Source organism: Macrobrachium rosenbergii, chromosome 50, assembly GCF_040412425.1.
Source record: "Macrobrachium rosenbergii isolate ZJJX-2024 chromosome 50, ASM4041242v1, whole genome shotgun sequence".
NCBI lineage: Eukaryota > Metazoa > Arthropoda > Malacostraca > Decapoda > Palaemonidae > Macrobrachium > Macrobrachium rosenbergii.
The window spans coordinates 33257122-33279178 of record NC_089790.1 but is presented as its reverse complement, the minus strand read 5'-3'; the positions used below and the strand labels follow the sequence as shown (position 1 = coordinate 33279178).

Below are 22057 nucleotides of genomic sequence, written 5' to 3'. Positions count from 1 at the left end.
ACAGAACACACAATCCAGGGCTTCTCGGCGACCAGTAGGCATTGCCATGGAATTTTCTAGCAGATTATTTCAAGCAATTGCATGTACGTCGGCTATAATGAAAACATTCAGTAAGATCATCCTCTACCGGCTGGAGAAAGAAACTGATAAAAAGCTGAGAGAGGAGCTATCTGGTTTCAGCAAAAAACAGGAATTGCAAACACTCTACTTAAGGCTTTACCTGGGCAGGTTTCAACTTTTTTTATGACTTGTGTGGCCTGATGGACAGCAGTCTCGTCCTTCAACAGAAAGATCTGGGTTCGATACTGATGTGAGTCAGATATTTATTTCTGTTCCACACGTAATTGTGTGTTGATATTCCTATCATATTCACGCGGAAAGGATAATTCGAATGAAATGCTGTCAGTTGGGTCACTGGTGAGTCGGGAAGTTGGGGAAAACAAGCTGGTATGCAGGCAGTTAGCCTGCCCAGGTAAAGCCTTAAGTACAGTGGTACACAGGTTCTAACTTCTTTCATGACTTGCGTGGCCTGGTGGACAGCAGTCCCGTCTTTCTAATGAAAGACCTGGGTTCGATCCTGGTGTTAGTCAGAAATTTATATATATATATATAAACCTTTCTCTTTTTAGCAAATCTTTTCTTTATGATGAGATTAGGATCCCTACGTTCATCAGCCTAGCTGTGACCCACCAAAGTCACCTATCTACTGTACAAAATAGGAGTATCGTAATAACAAAACCATGCCGACCCATTTATATAGATGGATTAACATTAAATCTTTATCATGCTGTTCGGTACAAATAATTAATGATCATTAAATGCCGATGTTTTTCGTTTTCAGAATACATAGTAACTCGTGAAGTACGGTTACCAGTGATGTTGTGATTCCTAGTGACTGAACAGTAAATATATCGTTATATACCAATTCTGAGCTATTTATATGCATCACTAAATGGATTTATGTGAAACTCTGCGGTGTCAATGGTAGAATGGTAAAGAAGCTTATAAACACCCACACATATTCAATAACACAGAGAGAGAGAGAGAGAGAGAGAGAGAGAGAGAGAGAGAGAGAGAGAGAGAGAGAGAGAGACTCCCAAAATAATTTTGACAGGCAAATAAGCAAATTACTTTAATGACCTGACAAACCAGTTGAGAAATAATTTGAAAAAGTATGAGCTATAGAAAGCTCTGAAAAGTGATAAAAGCGAGAGAGAGAGAGAGAGAGAGAGAGAGAGAGAGAGAGAGAGAGAGAGAGAGAGAGAGAGAAGCAATAAGTGTGAACAAGCGCCTGTAGGTCGTTTACCTGTATGAAGATGGGCAAAGTTTTCCTGTAAAAACTTTTTCAATGTTCTCAAACTACTTGCCGAGACCATCCATCCAGAGCCTTTATTGTCAATACGATGAAACATTATTAAATCTTTTCGCCGACGTCCTCCGAGTTTCATGTCGTCTTATGCATTCGTCATGGCCCCAACTAGTCGTATATAACGACCCTAACGTGCTGATGAGAGCATTAAATCCATACGGTATGACAAAGCGGGATATCTTCAGCGTATTCACGCGCTATGCTCCTTGCTTATTGCATATTGATTGTACAATCTCCGCGCCAGATTACGAGTCCACGGCAATATTGGGTTTATAACTGCGCATTTTCACCGAGGGAGAGGGCCAATCGCTCCTCCGAAAAAACCCACACATAGGTTATGGGAAATATGCTTCTTGTATCTACGTCATCGATTATTTCAAAAAATTACTTTAGGAATTTTAGCAAGATTTGTTAATCTTTCGGCGCTTGAGGGCGCACACTGACAGGTATCAACAACAGCTGTTTCTCTTTAGAAATACGAAAAGGCTTACTCTCTATTGGCTATAGGACCTCGTTGAGGCTTATTGGGGCTCGTGCCATACTCCGCGACACTAATTCGGGCCATCCCAAGTCAGCCATCGTGTAGATTTTCATGGAACAATGAAGGCAGCTTCTCCAGGACGTTGTTATCTTTTCATCGTTTAGTGGGTCTGCCCACCCACCAGTATTTTTCCTTCCACACAACTCCCCGATAACGATATTGAAATTCTATCTTTATTTATACCCGTTACAAGTCCTCCGTAACATAACCATGGGATTTTATATAACCTGATTTACCGGCCTTTTTATTAAGGCATTTAGTTCATAGTTGTGACTTCTCTAAGCTCTTTATATTTCTGAATACTATTTTCTGTACGAACACAGAATAGCCTTCAAAAGAAGTTAAATTAGCAGAGATACATAGGCCATTCATGTCCCCTCTAGCTATTGAGTAAAAAAAAAAGGGCAAAGTATAACGTAAAGAAAGATCAACTCCCTGGCCCTTGCAAACCTCAAAATACCTTTAAAAGTCGCAGACGTCTGAGTAAACATGCGTTCGTTAATACCAAGTAATTTAGAGACTGTTCTCCTACATGCGTTCTCTCTTCAAAACCTAACTTTCCGGAGGGTGTGCAAAAAACTGTTGCTCTTGCACTTTCCTTAAATGTAATGGATGGAGAAGAAACATTTGTCAAAAGTCGGGTAACGTTTTCAGACACTGACCAGAGGAAATTTTCAGTTCATTGAATTCTTCCAGCTGTTCTTGCTTCCAGAATGTGAAGTTTTCTTTATGTATATTCCAGAGTGATTTAGATGGCTTCGTTTAAAAAAAAAATCAGGTTTGTCATCCGATTGCTATATTAACACACCTTTCCTTGAGGCACCCAAGTTTGAGGACTGTGACTTTGTTTCTCGTCTCGCCATAAACAAAACTAGGGGAGGGACACAAAACTGTAAAGACAGTTACGTTAATATTTCCTCAGAAGAAATATTAAGCCACAAATGCCGCTTAATGTAAATTCACTATACCACAGTATTTGTGGCTTAATAATAGTGAATGTGAAAGAGTCACGTATGTATAAATGACACACACAATATATATATATATATATATATATATATATATATATATATATATATATATATATATATATGTATGTATGTATGCATATAATATGGGAGAACACCACTGAGACGGGTAATTCTTATTACACTCTAAAATAACACCAAGAAAATGATGACATAATAAATACATGTTAAGCAAGAATCTCTTTCCCAAGCCTCCATGAGAAAATCCCTACAGCTTGTCGTTATAAAGAGAGCCACATTTTTCAAAAGTATCGACAGCTTTCTTCACTATCCGTATTAAAAACGAGGCAAAGAATGAATAAATTCGACCTTATGTCAATTTCAAAAATAAATATGGCTGAGAGAGAGAGAGAGAGAGAGAGAGAGAGAGAGAGAGAGAGAGAGAGAGAGAGAGAGAGAGAGAGAGGTTTTGGAAATACAATGAAGGCTTTCCAGAGACAAATAGCCGCTGAAGCTCAGAGGGATGCAAATATTGAGAAAATATCTCGACAGTGAGTCTTGAAAGCTGAAAAAATCTTTGAGTGTGAACTAAAACGAAAGACGACACATTGCGATGGTAAGAATAGGCTGGAACGTCTCACCATTAAATTTTTTTCCTCCTCTTGCTCTTTTGACTTTTTGAACATGGAAGCAATATATCAGTGGAGAAGACAAGGGAATAAAGAGAAAAAAACCCAGTGTGCCATTAAAAATCCATCGAGAAGCGGAAGGAATCGAGGATAAGAAGCAGATGGCGTTTTAACAAGCACAGATCTCGAGCAGCAGTTGGGAAAAGTGGTCCATTCATATTTTAGTTTCGTTGTGAAGCTTTTAAGAAATGGCAGAGAACGTGACGTGACAATAAGTCCTACGTAAAAGCCATGTGTCATGCTTCTAGTCTCAAGAGATGAGAAATGATATTAAGCCAGGAATTACATCATGTCTAAAAACACCTAAATCCATTGATTTCTATCGGGGTTTCGGCATCGTAATGCTTACGTGTGAGGCGCCAGGAATTTAAATCGATAACTGCCCATATGCTCAGACTTAATATCCCTCATTAATCACGCAAGGCTGGAACAAACGATACTAGACGAGGTGTTCTAGTCACCTGCAATTTCCAGGATGAGCATCAAACAAAAAGAACCCAGGTGTGTCATTGAGGCGTTATTAGTCTATGTTGAGTGCTGCCGACATCAACAGTTTGAAGACACGAAGATGTCAGAGGCTTTTCCTTTCTAAAGAAGGTATTACACGTAAGCTAACGGGCAGTGCAGGTGTTACAAGACGGAATTAATGAGGTAGTCTCAGGTGCTATAAAAGTGAGCATTGTTTTTCATTATTGTCTTACATGCTAATCGGTGGTATTATCGGATTATTTAGTTCTTGCGTTCACTACGCAAAATCATTCACTGGGAAATTATTTCACGGAAATCGGATGACATGAACAATCTCTATTCCAGTTTATAATTTATACAGTTTTCTCCCTCTAATTCTTTAATTTATTAAGGCATGCATGATTGTCATGTTTAAGGAACTTGTGAAGGCACAAATACTTCCAGCATGTAATTCAGTTTCAAATGAGCATGTCTACATATACAGTATATACACAGCATGGTGTTCGGGAAACGTGAAAATAGATAAAAGGCAAAGGTAAACACATATTTCTCTGTGAAAATTAGTCATAGTTTAAATTTAATTACTCCTTTTCCTGCAAATATGATCCCTTATACGCCCACATTCTTGCAAATGGTTCGTATAGTCATTAACTACTTTGATTTTGTCAGCAATTTTGTGACGAATTTGAAAGCTTATGTTACGTTTCTCCATCGTAGTTTTTGTTCATTTCACTCGCTACTAGACGAGTGCTTTATTCAAAGTGAGTTTTACTTATCGTCAATTCTAGGGAACGAAAAGTGTCTGAACGTCCCACTTTCATTTGGGTAGTAGAACTGCGTCCCGGGATTTCCACCGGCCTGGTTGTTTTGTCTCTCGTATACACAAATGTTTAGCGTTTAAAGACAGTTCGAGTTTTACAGACCAGTGACAAACATGACTATTGGCTTCGGTTTTAAGTGTCTCTGCTGAGGTCTTAGCCGTCCATCCCCGGGCCATGAATGTGGATGCTTTTTCTGTATAGAGATCAAGAAAGGATTTGCAAGGATGCGGGATACAGTGTAGTTTGAGAATTTTTGCTTCTTAATTCTGCTTTTCTAATCTTTGATTATATATATAAAATAGAAAAATTGTTTCATCATTTCGAAAGCTCATCTGCTGTAAAACAGTTTGTTGGTGGCCTGTGCATTAAAGTGATTTAGAGAGGAGAAAAAAAAATCTTGATAGAATCTCCAATGAAGCGACTTTGGATTCACTGATATTTGAATGCAAATAATATTTAGATCTTCGACGTATAGCTGTTATATTTACGTTCTCCATCACCCACTTGGCACTGACTCAGCGTGTCACGATCAACAGATGATTGATGAGTTCAACACATGTCATTTTTATTATCGGCTTGTGACTGTCATATTCATTACTGTTCAACGCTGCTGAGCTTCTGACACGATCGATGAGATTAACAGAGAGGGCCAGTCATGTTTTCTACGTCTCTTCTATACGAGTGCTAAATCGAACTACGTTTACAACTTAATTTGGATGATAAATAAGTAATCATTTCCAAAACAGCTAGAAATTTGTATTACCTCGCCTGTCAGTTTCGACTGGCCGTCATTCTAAGGACAGACAGAATTGTAAATCGAACAGTGATAAATGACAGTGCTTTCTGTTTTTTTTTTTCTCTCTCTCTCTCTTCACTTTGTCCACTCCTTCGTGCAGGTGCAACAAAACAGATACGCTTGCAACACAGAATACCATCAGTTTTACGATTTGCTGAGGATAATGAATGTTTCTAAATAGATATTACCAGAATCGGTTTCCTGTACAAAAAGAAAAAACAATGCATGATATATTTAATTGATCATTTTTACTGACTAGTAAAAATAAAGGCGTCAAAAATACATTCTTTCGCAGTCTGACCATATCAGCCGATTATTGATATTGATTCTCTTCAATTAGGCTCACAGTATTAGGTAAAATGTTGCATTTATCCCACAAATAGCTCATCCGAAAGCCGAATAGAACGACAGGTAAGATCTTTTTACCAGGAGCAACAGCCTAAAGCCCACTGCAGAGAGAAAGACGAAACAAAAATAAAAAGCGCAATACAATTTAATAGTTCTAATGGCATAAAAGAACGAACCTTATGAGATTATGCTCACTAAAGGGCTCAATGAAAGCCCAGGACGGGACGAATGCATAACTATTCTTACTCGGTGGCCCCCGGGAACGGCGATGGGCCCCAGCTGATCATGTGAGGGCTGTTAATTACATCGCGTTTGTTATGTGGATGAGGCGTGGGGGCCGTTACATGATTAACTAATAACGTTGATTACCTCCTCTAAATGAATGCTGCTTTTTTCCCCCGACAAATAGTTAGGGAAAAGTCATTTTCGCTTTGTGACCACCTGCACTTGAATTCTCAGTCAGCGAAGGAAGGAAGGATCTATCCGTCCTCGAAATGTATGGAATGGTTCACAACAGAGTCCGTGCATCTTTGTTCGATGCTTCTCGAGACTAAAATGAGGTTAGGAAGTGAATTCAAGACTAAGGGCAACGGTTTAACAAGTGGAGTTTTATACACTTCTGTGTTTTATTTTAGTGACAAAAACATTTGGTGTAAAGAAGGAGACATGGCTTACAAATCGGGGTTGATAATATTTACAGAGTATCGTTATTTTCATCAAAATAAAGCCTTCTTTTATATCGTTTTTATAATTTAATCAGATTAGAATAGTAAAAGGTGATAAAGTGTTTTGAAAACGCTCCCCATGACAACCACAAAAAAATGGTATATCATAAAAGCATCCTTGACTCGGCATTCTAAACCGCTTTGTAACCTCTCAGTTATTGACGTATATTTCATTACCATCCATGATTTTTTTTTAACCTGTGGTTTTAAAGATCATTAGCCCTTCTACTTACCAGATCACTTAATCCATCACCCTGTACTCTCCAGTCCGTAATATGTTTCTGATTTCTTCTTTCATAAATTAGAATTGTCGTAAATTTCACTACATATTAATTTCCGACAACGCTCTAAGCACGGCTCCTGCTACCCATTTCATCACTTAATCGATGAGCGAGTGAGTGAGTGAGTGAGTGAGTGTCCCCCAAAGCGAAGCGGAGTGTGCGTGTGCCCAGCCTTCCAATCTCTCTAAAACCTAAAAATTCGGAAACTTTCCGCACGACAGCGAACCTCTATGGAGAGGCGCCGCATTTCCCGGCCTTTCACGCAAAACTTACAGGTTTGATAAATAAAACTTATCTATATTTATCGCAGCGCTCAATCATTTCCTACCGGTGGCCGCCGTTTCATTTGTATATAAATGGAACTTTGTATGGTTTTAAAACTCATTTTTACAATATTGAAATATGCAAATGACGCTGATCCGACTTAATTTACAATGTAATCTAATTTGAATAGTATGACAATCGGCATTTTAATAACATACTATTCCGTTCGGCCATTGTAATTTTAGCCTAATTGAGTTTTGTCCTTCAACGCGGCTCTGTTGAGCGCTGCGCTTTTTCTTCTCTTTTTTCGCTTTCTTTCTGAAGTATTGACGTATCGGCTTGAATCATTTCGGGGGCGTGAATTATATGAATTATTTTCTACAAGAATTTTACAGACGTGGACAAACAGAAAACACAACTCTGGGAAATGTGCGTCTCGAAATTTCAATATTTACTTCGTTAGCGTCGCGATTCTTTCAATAAATTTGGAATTCCAGTCTTTGCTTTTATGTAAGCTGGTGTCATATATATATATATATATATATATATATATATATATATATATATATATATATATATATATATATATATACGAGTATATCTATATATACATACATATACAAGTACATATACTGTATATGTGGGCAAATAGTATTATATACGTTGGGGTGATGAGCGTACCTTGACAGGAAATCTTAATGTGAAATAAATGCAGAAATCCCATTTTTTCTGTGGTGGGATTCGAACCCAAGCACCCTAGTAACAGCGAGGTAACACCTTTGTCGTCTTCTTTGTGGTCCAAAGTTGTAACCTCACTCTTGCTAGCATGCAGGGGTTCGAATCTCATCCCTAAAAGAAATGGATTCTTCATACACTTTCAAAGCTTATAGTAATTAGTGCACTGGAAGCGTCAGGAAAACTGGAATTTAATAGGCCATTTATGCTATTGTATACATATATATACAATATATATATATATATATATATATATATATATATATATATATATATATATATTGTATATATATATATATATATATATATATATATTGTCACGAAGTACCTGGTTATCACACAACTAGTCACAAAATCCAAAAATTTACATCACTTCAGCCAGATACCTGAACCCTCATAACAATAAAATTACAACTGAACACTCTAAAGGTAACAGTGATCCCTTAAAACTTGCTTATCACTTGAAAAATCAAATTATGTTTATCAAGTTATGTGTGAGGTATTAGAATATACTAGATAAAAAGGGCATCACTCCATCAAACAACTATAATTGTTTCCCTGGTCTTAATTCACTTCAGTAAACTGAAGGAGAACAAAACATGTTTATCACTTTGCCTTATGCACACACAAATAACTCTATTCACTGGTGGTCAACAAATGAAACACTGTGTTTAATAGTTTTCAATACAAAATTTTATTTTTAACTTCAAAATTTATAATTAGAAGTACAATCTGAAAAATTTACCATTACCTGAAAACAACACAAGGTTTAACTAATTCTTAAACAAGATAAATTCACAAAACTTTAATTTATCAAGAAATTACGTTAACTAAGCAAAATTCAAACTATTAAGAATTATTAAAGATTTGAAAAAGGAAATATTAACAAATGTAAATCAAATCAAGTATGCAATGTTAAGGTATCAAAAATATGTAAAATGTTAAGTAAATAAATGTCAAATCACCAACACAAAAGTTTGGTTAAGACTATGAAATTGCAAACATAAGAACACAGAAAAAATGCAAAAACAAGAACACACAAAAAAATTCAAAAACAAGAACATACAAAAAAATGCACAAAAAGATTTATCAACAATAATTTCACTAAGGCAAAATCTACCATGATATTCTTATTTTACCATGGTAAAAATATGCAAAAATCCACTTTACCTTTCACAAGCTTGTGAGAACCTTGGTGAATTTCACAAAAACACATTTTCTATGAGGCACCTGTTACACTCCTAATACACTTTTCCTCTGATCAGATCTTAAATAGAGAACAATATTACAAGTGACCACAAACGCTTATAAGATTTTACTCTCTTCTGAAGGGAGAGAGGGATAAGAGAGACAGAGAAAGACCAACCAGTCTCAACAGGGTCTCTGTGTGGACTGACTGCCTCCCAAATTATACTATGAGAAGAATCCAATATTGCCAGTAAGGCATTTTTTGGGAAAAAACCGGTATTCTTCCCTGGAGAGGAAAAAAATAAAAAAATTACAAGGGAATCATCCCCTGAGGAGAGTTTTTTTCCACCCTGGGTCAGATAGCCCCTTTAGCCTGTCCTCTCATAGCTGTATAATTGACAGGGGATTTCCTGTCTTAACACTTGTGCAAGCAGCAAGCTTTTAGACCAACCTTTGTTATCTAAACCTGTCATCCCATATCACTTTTTAATGACAGTTTAAGTAGATAAGGAAACAAATCTTCACTTACCCTCACCCTGGTCAACAAATATTATCTAAACCTGTCACTTCATCTCCCTTTTAGTTGACAACTTCAGTGGTTTGGCAGGGCCCTTCAAAACAAAGGGGGTTACCTTGGTTGTACACCTGACACATGAATAAACATTGGCCTACCCAGCTGTGTAAACATGACTCTCACAGAGAAATGTATCTTATCACACAGTCAACTAACCCTTTTAAGATCTGAGACCTGATATTTCAACACACAACACATGATAAATATAAGAGAGAATATATAAAAAGTTACAGAAACATTAAATTTACAGAAAATATACATATTATAAGACATATCATTATATATATATATATATATACACATGCATATACTATATATATATATATATATATATATATATATATATATATATATATATATATATATACTGTATATATACACATTTATATATGTATATACATAATTGTAATATACATATAGATCCATATATATATATTAAGTCTGTGAAGAACCATGTGCTGACCTGGCAGAGGCACATCCGCTGCCGGTGCAATTGTGTCAACGTTGGAGGTTTACACAGTTGACACAGCAGGTATCTGATGCATGCATTTGGTGTGCTGTGCATGACCTAACTGCGTGGAGACAGTGTGATCTTCGAACAATGAACCGGTGTCGTCACGTTTCCGGGAAAAAGTGATCAAGGGAGTGCGCATGTGTATTGCACTCTCTAATGGTATATTATCAGAGGAACAGACAATCGCGTGGGGACTTCGTTTTGTGGCTGGGTATGATTTGCTTGTTGTACAATGTTTAAAGACAACCACTGGAAGATCTGTTATTTGACGCCATAGAAGTGAGTACCATACTCATGAACATTTATATCTTTTCCAGACATTATGTGGAAATACCCAGTTGTGCTGCAGTGAAATTCCTGTCTCTCCATTATGCATTTTCTCATTCTGTTTTCCATTGTGCATTTTTCTGTTTTGAATACTGATGTCAGGTTTTAATATATGATAAGTTTCTTTTAACAGGAATTTTGGGTTTGTCCTGTGAGGATGAATATTTTGGAAGTGGTGTTTATTTTAACATGCTCTATGACATTTATTGTGGTCTAGAATACTTATGACCTTTTTACTTTGTTTGGTGACCCAGGGGTTAGTCACTAGTATTGGTTGGTTTAGAATCATTACTCTGAATATTTGTGAATCAGTATTTCCTCTAGTGATGATTTCCATTTATAGGGGGTGGAATTCACTCCATTTCATGATCGTAGCTTTTGCTGAATTACTTTCGTTAAATTTGCAAAGAAAGTCTAGTTTTGTACCTCAGTACTTAATTCCAGTAGGCCTTTGTTTGAGGACAGATTCAGTGAGAGGAGTCGACGGAAGCGAAAGAATGTGCTGACCCAGTGCCGGCCATTTGCTACCGGAGAATCTTAGGGAAGCAAGGTGATACGATACAGCAATAGATTATGACCCTATTTGACCTGGGTATAGGGTTATTAACATTATATATATTATATATTTATGTATGTATATATATATATATATATATATATATATATATATATATATATATATATATATATATATATATATATATATATATATATATATATATATATATATATATATATTTATATATATTTATGTATATTTATATATATATTTATATATATATATATATATATATATATATATATATATATATATATATATATATATGTATATATATATATATATATATATATATATATATATATACATACTGTATATATAAACATATGCGTATATGTGCATACACTCGCACCCTTCAGTGAGAAACTAAGGCGTGAAAACAACAACAAAAAAAGACAACGACAACAAGAAAAACATCACTTGCGACACCAACGAACCCAAAATAAGGAAAAATAGAGGTCCTGACGGAGATAAAATATCTCTTGAGATATGATGGAGGCAGATGACACGAAAAGGTGACACTCCTACTTGTCAAAAATAATGGTAAACACTCAAGGGTTACCAAAGACTTGCGCCATTAATTATTGTAAATGTTTGGAAAACAAACGCAGGACACGCAACGGAGAAAAGAAGTCAAAGAAGCCATATATATGTATATGTATATATATATAAAATATATAATATATATATATTATATATATATATATATATATATATATATATATATATATATATATATATATATATATATATATATATACAATGTGTGTGTATGTATATCGTCAGTGTACAGTGCAGAGCTATTGATTTTTCCACTGTTTCCTCCTGGGACTTGGAGTACAATTGAAGATTAACTACCTGATTAATTCTGCTGTTTCGTGAAAATCCGATGTGCATCCTTGTGAATCTGGTCACACACACACACACACACACACACACACACACACACACACACACACACACACATATACATATATATATATATATATATATATATATATATATATATATATATATATATATATATATGTATATATATATATTTACTATATGTGTGCTTCCTTCACGTGTTAAGTTCTCAAGACAGAGCTTTGAATTGGTGGGCTGTTAATATGAAGCAAAACGAACGGGACAGACAAATCCAAAGACAAACTATAGTAATGTCTGAGCCAGAAGACATGCACGGAGACGTTCCAACCAGACCTTGAGAACAGAAACTGAAATGAATAAATATTGGCTTTCTGCTGTTGTTATTTCCCCAGCCACATCTGCGAAGCGTTCTTTCTGGATGTTATCGGGGGCACATGTCATTACTTTTCAGTGAAATCCGACGAAATTGTTCATTTGATCTTTTCTTTTGTGGAAATGCAAAAGTCTTGGTTCTGCTGTTCTGGACCCTAGGAAACAATAATGACAATCGGATATCTGAGGTCACTTTCACGACAGATAAATTTGCGTTACAAAATACTGGGTCAAATTTCGCATTTCGATTTTTACTGTCTTGCATTTCATTTATAATTGGCTTTCAATATTCCTGTTACTTAAAGAAGACAATCGTCGGCAAATCTTTGTTCTTCATGATGTGCTGGAATCAATTTCATCAGCATTTCATAACACTGAATGCTATCGTTAGAGGTCTTTACTTCCTAAAGAACTGACTTTTTTGGAAAGGCATTTTCAGTGTTTCTTCATTGGATGAAATGCAAAAGCGAAAAATATAAATTTTTTTCATTATTATCTATTCTGTGATACTTCAAAGTTTCTGTAGTAACAAACCAACAACGTGGATATCCATTTTTTAAAAACAAGCCAAGAAAAATAATGACCCGTATCTAATAAACATACATAAAAAAAAATTGTAACTTTGTCCTATCCGAAGCATTACCAAAACCAGAATATTATTTTCGTCCTTGTGACATGAAGAAGAGAATAATTATTATTCGTGAATATTTTCATTTATGATAGAATTGTCTTGAACATTTTAGCCACTGGCTACCCTCACATTTAGTTAAAATATGATCATACATTTTCTGCCTAACTTTTCAAACTAAAGTACACCCTTCACATAACTTACCATAAAACCTTTTCAAAATTACATCAATCTTCAGAAATTATGTTCTCAAGTTCTCTATACCACTGGAAAATTCAGTAAACACAAAATATTAGTTTTAAATCTGTCAAGTGTTCTTATGACAAGCAACGGATGAAATAGAGGAAGAATAATCTTTAAAGATAATTTCTCTTAAATCGGAATTGCGGGCGATTCTCTCTCTATAGTCAGTCTTTATCTACGCAGCTATAAATAGTGACCTCCTATTTCATATACTAATGCAGCAAAAATTCTACGTTGTTTTCGATTCTTGAAATATCTTTCCTCATAATTTTCGTCCAACTCAATATTCATGGACTCGGCGGTGGCTGTCTTACTTGACGGAAGGTGACGTTCTACCGGTCAATGTCATGTTGCGGTGACGTAGATTCTGGCGGTGACAAATGATTATTCATAAATGTCACTGGTCTTTTAATTCTACTGTGTCTTCCAGGAAGTAAAGGCTAACTGCTGTCGATTACGAGTTTCTTTTGTGATGCACGACTCTCTTTCTGATATACAGTTGAAAATGAAGGCGTATGAATGTAGTACACTGTGATGAAATTTCTAAACAAAAATATGATGCACAATATGGTATAACAGTTTTGTATAATTAGGAAGTTGGACATATTTTGAAATGGGTGATCGGAGGCTTGATAGATTCAAGGAGACTCTACTAATAGCTTTCAAAAAAATTTCATGTCAAAATGGCAGTAAAATGTTAGCTGAATATTACCGAAAAGCAGATGAATTTTGAGGGACAATGAGATAGTATCTAATATTTAACTTTGACTTTTCGTAACCGAAAGAAATGAATGAAATTTATTTTCACTGAAAACCACCCAATAGGAGAGTTTTAAAACCTAGACGAATCAATGGTTACTTTTATCCGTCTGATTTCTTATTTAATATTTTTCTTCTGAAACTGAGGTCCAATATGACACATTTTAGCGCTTCTAATACATTAGTTGAAGGATACGAGTTTTCACAGTGCAAATATATATATATATATATATATATATATATATATATATATATATATATATATATATATATATATATATATATATATATATATATATATATATATATATATATATATATATATATATATATATATATATATATATATATAAAACATGGATTTTGAAACAGAAGCACAGGTAATCTTTCACTCGTTTCCAACGGATCCTAATCCTCTTGTGATGGGTGCTAACACCATAAAGGGGCCAGAGGCACAGCCTTCACTACGCTTCAAAAGTCGTGTTGGGGGTTATGCCTGTTTTATGTTTATGAAAAAAAGGAAAGAAAAATTGAGAGCGAAGAAAGGGAAGAAAGCAGAATGAAGCAAAGGAATAAGAGGACATCAACTGACAGAGAGAGAGAGAGAGAGAGAGAGAGAGAGAGAAAGGGGGTGGTCGAGGGGGGAAACCTTTAAGGCACGGAGAATAGCTTTGAAAAAGTATTGTACTTCTTTGCATCCAAAACTATGTAGCTTTTATGCATTTTTAAAACGTGTTTTGATGCAACATTTCTTGAATGATACGTAATGTCAATTTTATTCTATCACGGCCAAAGCCTAGACTTTTTCTTAAAATGAAGTTTGATGCATTACTTTGAATGCAGCCTCAAATATTTCTTAGTATCTAAGTTGAATGTTTCTTTACAGTCATTAACGTGCTTTAATTTCTCATTAGGACAATCTTTAATTCTTACCCTTAAGGTAAATTCAAGTTGTTTATTTGAAAGAAGCATCACGTTCCTAATTAATCGGTGCATTCCTCTCTGTCACGAATCACGATATTTGTTTCCAATATGCACGACGTCCCGACTCCCTGGTACGTCATGACTACATTTGTTTACTAGTTAAATCATTGTCCTTGATGAACGACGAATGCTACGACCCTAGGATATGTTAGGAATGCTGTGTGAGTAAGTATTGCGGCAGATGTATAGAGCTGTGTGCCAAGGACTATCCCATCTATGTTCAAAATTAAAAATATTTTTGTACTGGTTATAGTTTAGGCCTAGGCCCACGTTCGTGATTCTTCCCCGGGTAATTTTCCGGAAGACTCCAGCCAGCCATTTCGAAAGGCGCCAGCTAGCCATTTTTGCATGAAAAACCACTTTAGGTTTTACATGCAAAAATGGCTAGGAAATGCTAGGGCACTAAAAGAACCTAAAAGTACCAACCTGTCGTACCCTATGGGTGTTTAATGGTTACAATTTTGCCGTGTTAGCTACGGAGGTTGCTGGTATGGTCATACCCTTTAAGACGTCATTTTATTAATTATTTTTCTCTGTTCAATATTTGCGAAGGTTATGTATTGAAAAGAGATTTTTTGTTTTGATGTGATTTACCAAAAAAATATATAAATTATAAAGTGGGAGGTGGCTGGAGTCTTCCGAAAAATAACCCTTCCCCACACCGTCGACAAGATGCTCTCTTACTCAGTTACATCTCAAAAGGCTGTGGATGATAGGTTATTGTGTTGCAGATAAATTAGAGGTAAACCTTTAAAAAGTATCTCAGTTAATCAAAAGATGATAATGTGGGATCCTGGTGGAAAGCACTTTCAGAACAAAATGAGATTCGTGAAATGGGGCTAGGCCTACCCTGCAAGACTGCATCATAACCTAGTCTAGTTTAGGGTTCTTAGACGTCCCGGAATTTAGGATGCCGTTATTCATGGAGTGAATTACATTGATACAAATTAACCTAACTTATCATAACGGAGCGTGTGGCATAGGGTCTACTGACTGGTGAAATGGGCCCTACCTCACCAAGGGGGTTTACTTTCGCCCTTGGAGCTCCTGCTTAACCTGGCCTAGAGTGCCATAAGTGTCAAGTTCTTCAAAATTACTTAAAAAAACCTATCCAAAAAACCCTGCCCTATTTATTTTTGAAAAGCTATTCATTTTCAGAACGTACCCACATTCAGACTTGGTTAGGCTATCCTGTAGGCTAAGTGCCTCATGTTTCTCTTTAAACTAAGTTATGGTGTTGTCATTGTAAATGATCACTTGTATAGTCTAAGAGTACCCAAAATAGGTCTTCACAGACTTGTGAGACCAGAATAAAGTTTTGTGGGTTATCACAAATTTCTGAAGGTCCAGCACTAGCCATAACCAGTACACAATTAACTATGAAAGAAATACCAATCCTCCTTCCCAAAATAAAATGGTAACCCGTTTTATAAATCATCCTGCCCGGAAGTGTCAACTTGTCATTCAACTTATACAAGCCTTCATCATGATAGGTTAAGTTAGGTCATGGCATGTTTTATCAGTCCTAAGAATTAGTCTCCTGAAATGCAGTCTTTCCATGATGTTCACTACAATACTTAGTTTAAATACTGAGAATGAGAAATGAGAGATGGTACACAAAGTGCTGCTGTTGTAGACATTTGTAATTTATTACTTAGTCTACAGTAGTGTATTTCAGTGAATGTTTCAGTCTCCTAACAAAGGAATTAGAGATAGGTAATGACAGCTCATACAATATTAGATAAAACTGGAGGTGGAACAAAAGTAAGAGTTGACTGGGTGAAGAGTCCTGTTGCTTAGTTGTATTAAAAGTGCATCCCAAAACCAAATGAATACTAGGCTAGGGAAAATGGTCATAAAGAGAGCCCAGGTGAGGTGAGGGTAGTCTTAAGTGTACAGGAAACTTTAAGGCTAATATATGTACTGTATTAAGGCTGTTTCACACCGGATGCGATGCTAAGCGCGCTACACTATGGTAACCATGTTTCGGCACATGGTTTTTAATTGCTGGCATTGTTTTAAGCAAGGCTGCTCACACTGGGGGCGAAGCTATACTACCGATGTCAGTGACATAGCGCTCATAGCTTCCAAGATGGCTGGGCGCATGATTTTTTTGGACGTAGCTCCTCTCGCTTATGCTCACTGGGGTCTCACAGCAGATGTTCCCACCCCATGGCTTAAATCTAAATATACTGTAAATGTTATATTGACGTGGGAGTATAAAATATACCTAAGTAAATTTACTCAGTCAGATTTTTTTCCAATAGTGCATGGTCAAGTTTTATTATTAGGCTATTATATTAGTAACCCCCTGCCCCCTGTATTCGTGGTCTCAATATTTGCGAACTCTTGTATTTGCAGATTTCTCTGTGGAACGTATCTACCCATTATTCATGGAAAATTTGCTCATTCGCGGTATTTTTCACAGAGAAATATTCACTAATTACTGTATTTTCAAATCATTTTCATGACTAAATGCACTTTTTGTGATAAAACTATTAAAATCCTCAGGTATAAGCATTTTTAGAGGGTTTTTTTGTGTTTAAACTATCAAAATAGGCAGTTCTAAGTGTTTTTAGAGGGGTTTTAAGTATTCGCGGATTTTTGCTATTTGCGGCGGGGCTGTGTGGTACACATCCCCCACGAATACGGGTGTTTACTGTATTATTATTATTATTATTATTATTATTATTATTATTATTATTATTATTATTAAACAGGAGCATTTTCAAATGGGAGAAGCAAATGTCCAAAGAATATAAATGATTTCATAGATTAATGTATAAATTAAATTTAAATATAGCAGTAAAGATGAACAGATTAACAATAGATATTTACATACTTGCATGGATTGTTCGCAGACATTCATAGCTTTCAGTGTGAACACATGCATAGCGAGTATGGCTAGCATGGCTCCATAGTATAGCGTAGCTTGCTAGCATCGCATCTGGTGTGAAACGGCCTTAGAGGGCCTAGATACGTAGATTAAGCCTAGTCTAAACCGAATAGAAAGTGAGGGTATTCAAGCTGAGACTTTTTATTTTTAAATGCTAAAGTAGGTAGGTTGATAAATTCATAAAACATTTCTTGCCTAGCTAAGTCTTTTTCTTGTACTAGCAGTCACTTTCACTTTGTAATTATACGCTAAGGCTTATAATGGTAAACAAATGAGACACCCGTAGAACAGGAACAATAGCCATGCAGGAAACCTAAGTCAGGTTAGTCGTGGTTAACACTTGAGTGTAACTTTTAAGTTTAATTAATTAGTAAATAGTAGATTTTTTGTCATGGTGTGTTATTAATTTTATTGCCGAATTATTAAAGGAAGTAAGTTTTAAAACTACAGTAAATTATTTCTTGGACTTATTATCACACAGGTACTGTATGTGAAAAGTGTAAGAAGAAACTGTAGTCTTCGTTAAGTCTGAATTGGATCTTGACCCCATTCAGACAGTAACTTCGTATTTTATTTTGACAAGTTCTGCGTAATATTGGCACTCAGATGTGCAGTTTGGACATTGATGCCCTGCCCAGTCAATTATGTGAGGTGCTTTTTTTAGTTAAATAGGGACTGTAAAATAGAATTTCAAATTTTAAGTAGTTTCTTAATTCAAACCATTATCAAATGATTGCAGTTCACCTCGAGTTTTGAAGTGCCTGATAAATAAGTGATTTGCCTTTTGGGGTTGAATAAATTTCTGAAGAGGGCCTTCACACATGATGGTAACCTTACCTGGAACCTGATAAACCCTGTCAGGTACATGTACAGTACAGTATTACAATGTTTTTCACAATTACAGAAACATTTTCCATAGATACCAATTATTTTCAACCCATGGGAGTAAGGATGTTACTTGTGAGTCATACTGGTAAACTCATCTGGACCTTTTAGTTAGTCATTATATTCAAGAAAGACAGCTATTGATCGTACAAGGGTAAAGTCAGATTGAGAGAAAAAGATATTATTTGGAATGAATCTTCCTACTGTTAAAGTTAGCTTTATCTTCTCGCCATTAGGTGTGATCAGCATTTTAAAAAATCAAAATACGATTGATTAACCTGCTAGGACTGTCCCTGTAATCACCTGTTCCCACCAGGTGGTGCTGGAGTGTTTACGTTATTGTCAGATTTCTTCATGCCATGTTCTTATACAGATGGGGAATCGGCATTAGTAATATTTTCATGATTTCTAGCCAATTTTCTCCTGAATGGTATTGTGCTTGATTTCTGTTGTTGCATGATGTCATCTACAACAAGTGATGAAAGCATTAGGTGTATAGGAAAGAGTTTGTGGAAACCGAATGTTTCAATTTTGCAGGATGACCACGTAGCCTATGTTAACCTAGTTGTTGAGGCACAAATTTAGTTTTCTTGATGTGTAGATTATGAGTGATCTGATGAGAGGATGAAAATTTTGTGAAGTATCAGAAGATGCTAGAGGCTGATAGTTTACGTGGACAATTAGGGCACACCAGAAGCCTACTCAGTCTTTTCCTTTTGTTGTCCGGTGTTGCTTCTCCTCCTCCACTAGCCTATCTGATAGCCTAGGTTAATTCCTCTCTCCTTCTGCTCCGCCTTCTTTTGCTCCCTAGTGGTTCCAGGAGAAAAATAAGTTAGTGATATAAATTCTTTTATTATTAGTTAGAGTTTTGACCGAATATCCCCTTGTGTTCAACCTTTTTGGTTTCCCCCAGCGAGAGAGGTGTCAGAGCCTTGACATCTGTGTGTAGCACGCCCTCTATACTGCCCTTGTCAGTTGGTTTTCTCCTCTGACAGTGAATCAAGGCATGTCTCGGGACCAAGGTCTGTGCCCTTTGACACCTCTCTCAACCATTTTCCAGTTCGGGTTTGGTGCTAAACTACCAAGCAACTCTTGGTGAGTTATTTGGTGGTTTGGTGCTTGCATTTGCTGGTTCCAGTGTTGCCAACTGTGACAACCTGGATCTGCTAAACATGGCTGGCTCATGTAACACCCCTTTTGGAGAGGGTGATTGTGATGTATGTGAACCTGTAGAGTTAGGGATTCAGACATACTGTATTATGATTGCCTCAGTAGTTCTGAACTGTGTTGTCTGTTCTTCTGTTATCTTTGTCCCCCTGGTTTTGTCCCCCACCTCTTCCCCTCTATCACCTCGTATTTGTCACCTTGTGACAATTATTCCTTTTCGTAATGGCTGCTCTTCTTCTTCCGCCACCTACTTATCTAGAGTGAGTTTGCCTGATGACAGCACAGCTCTTGCTTCTCGGTAATCGGCTCATAAGTGTTGTGCAGACTCTCCAACTGATGACATCATACAAGAAACCGCTACCCATCCCTTCCATGCAGACAACACCACTGTTGCCTAGGTTACCTGGTGACGTCATGCAAGAGGCCTCTAGCTTCCCCATCCATGCAGACGGCCCTGACTGTTGTCAAGGTTACGTGGTGACATCAGGTAGAATCCTCTCCCTTTTCCACCCAAATACTCATTCACTACATCCGGTACTTTCTCCAGGCATTCTGTGATGTCACTGCTGACATTCCTGCTTATATCACCTCTTCCACCTCAGTTCCTCCGTTTGGACTTTAGGAGTTTCAACCATGTTTTGGTTGATTCTCCTTTAATATTTAAGCATTACATAGCTCACTTTGTTCTGTATTCAGTTCCTTTTACCAAGTGTGAATCCGTTAACCTGGGCTCTTTAGTTTACTTCTACCTTGGCTCCTGTTAAAACAAGTAAGAAGTTAACTCTTGTCATGGTAAGGTACATTCTCTGAAGTAGAGCCTTTGGGAGATGGATGAACATTTGAAAGAGAATTTAGGTAACTGTTTAGTGTTTTAGAGCTCTGCTCCTAACATGAGCAGTGTTTTTGTACTCGCAACTGTGATTTTAGAGTGAGCCCGTAGAAACCAGCCAAACTAGGTGGTGTGCTGGCATGTTGCTGGCTTAATCTATTCTACAGAGGTTATCTTGGAGTGTTCCCTACATGCTGTTTCTCGGATGCTACTGCATTTTTTCCAGTTTTGAAGCTGCTTAGAGTGGGGTTAAGACTTGCATACAGTATATGTTTTTTCACCTTCCTTTCTTCAGCTTGCAAGTTTCGAGTTCTTAGACCAAGGAAGTGAAGTCTCCTCTTAGGAAAGTAATTTTGCCTAATTGTGAGGTGAAAGTACCTTAGAGGGGCCATTCTGAGAAACATTTGAAGTCAGGAAATGGAAGTGTAAACATCTTGCAACTCTTATGCAAGTCTCGATTCTTACATAAGATGACAAGGGGAGACAAATCAAGAAATTTGTTCAGACTAACAAAGAAACTACCTTATCTTTTGGACAGAGTACAGTAAGTCATTTTATTACCTTGTTTTGTCCTAGTTAAAATCTGTTATTGAAGACCAACTCAGCAGAAAAGGGCAAGGTCTCCAGTCACATAGTCTCCTCTTCCTTAGGTTTGCCAGTTGTGGAGCCTTTAGGGAGACTCAAACATCCATCTGTTCACGACTGCCCTAAACACTACACTACCAGTTTACTGCCCTCCATGCCAGGATCCTTGGCATGGGCAGTTGATGCCTTCCTTCAAGAATGGCCAAATCTAGACCTTTATGCTTTTGCCCTGTTGGCTGTTTTGAGGAAATACTCAACAAGTTGTGAGCTTTGTAGATCACAGGGATGATTTTGATAGCTCATTCATGGCCCCAAAGGGAACAGTTCCTCTAACTTTCTTTCGTGGTAGTAGATGTTCCTTGTCTTCTTTCATTCAGGAAGGATCTTTTCAGACAAGTCTTATTTGAGAAGGTTCCATCAAACTCCATATATTTCATCTCGCTGTTGAGATTGTGTTATCTGTTATGAGCTAATGGCATTTCTAGAATGGCCAAGGAGGCAATCCTTAAATCTAGAAGGCCCTCCTCTGTTAGACTTGTGTATCAATAACAATGGTTAGTTTTTTATTTTGGTGCTTGTCCTGAGGATGCCACTTCACTTTGTTTTCAGTTCTGCATCATGCTGACTGGAATATTGCTCATGATTTAAAGTTTGAAGAGGTTTTCAATCTTT

At 36.6% G+C, this 22057-nt stretch overlaps 1 long non-coding RNA gene across 2 annotated transcripts in view; it reads left to right on the top strand.

The window, feature by feature from the left end:
- Positions 1–15064: 15064 nt before the first annotated feature.
- Positions 15065–22057, top strand: part of LOC136832894 (uncharacterized) — a 52968-nt gene continuing 45975 nt past the window's right edge. For both annotated transcript variants that reach the window (XR_010851352.1, XR_010851353.1), the window contains exon 1: positions 15065–15188. This is a non-coding gene — a long non-coding RNA (uncharacterized lncRNA). The remainder of the gene's footprint in view (positions 15189–22057) is intronic.